Genomic DNA, 732 nt, shown 5'->3' on the forward strand with positions numbered 1-732 from the left:
AAGTTCAAATTAATAACACATGCACCGTGATCAATCAGTCAATCAATGAATCAATCAATCTTTATTTGTATAGTGTCAACTCATAACAAGTGTTATCTCGAGACACTTTACAAAAAGCAGGTAAAAGACCTTACTTAATGCTATTACAAAGACCCGGCTTAATCCAGCATGAACACTTTAGCAAAGCAGCAAAAGTTACATTGTTAAGAAAAAACTACCTTATGAAATCTTCCAGCAGGATCCCAGGCTCATGACGAAACAGCCTTCACAGACCTAGACTGCGCCGGGCTTGACTAAACTAACGCTGGAATTGGCTGATAATTTAGCATTTTCTTACCACCCAGTCTTCTCCAGCTTCACCCTCTCTTTCAAGTATTGTCACTTATGGCTCTGTAAAACCAACCATGCAGCAGGACTCCAAACACTGGTCCTCAGGTCTGACTGTTGTTACTGTGGCTACACTCACTATGACCCACTATGACATTCTTCAGTCCTAAACTTTGTCAATGATCAGGCTGTTGTTAAATTTGAACCAATTAAATAGTCAGTCATAGGTGTTTCAAAATTCAGAACCAGCTAGGGAGAATATATTTTGTTTTGTGAAATATATTTCATGATGACAGTTGTGCAGTTTATAGTTTTCGTCTTATTTACAACATAGATATTTACAATACTGAAGAGACCATTTACTATGTTTGACAGTATTAACCAATAAAAAAACACAAAGCCACA

The sequence above is a fragment of the Labrus bergylta genome, chromosome 10 (assembly GCF_963930695.1).
Source record: "Labrus bergylta chromosome 10, fLabBer1.1, whole genome shotgun sequence".
In the NCBI taxonomy this organism is placed as follows: domain Eukaryota; kingdom Metazoa; phylum Chordata; class Actinopteri; order Labriformes; family Labridae; genus Labrus; species Labrus bergylta.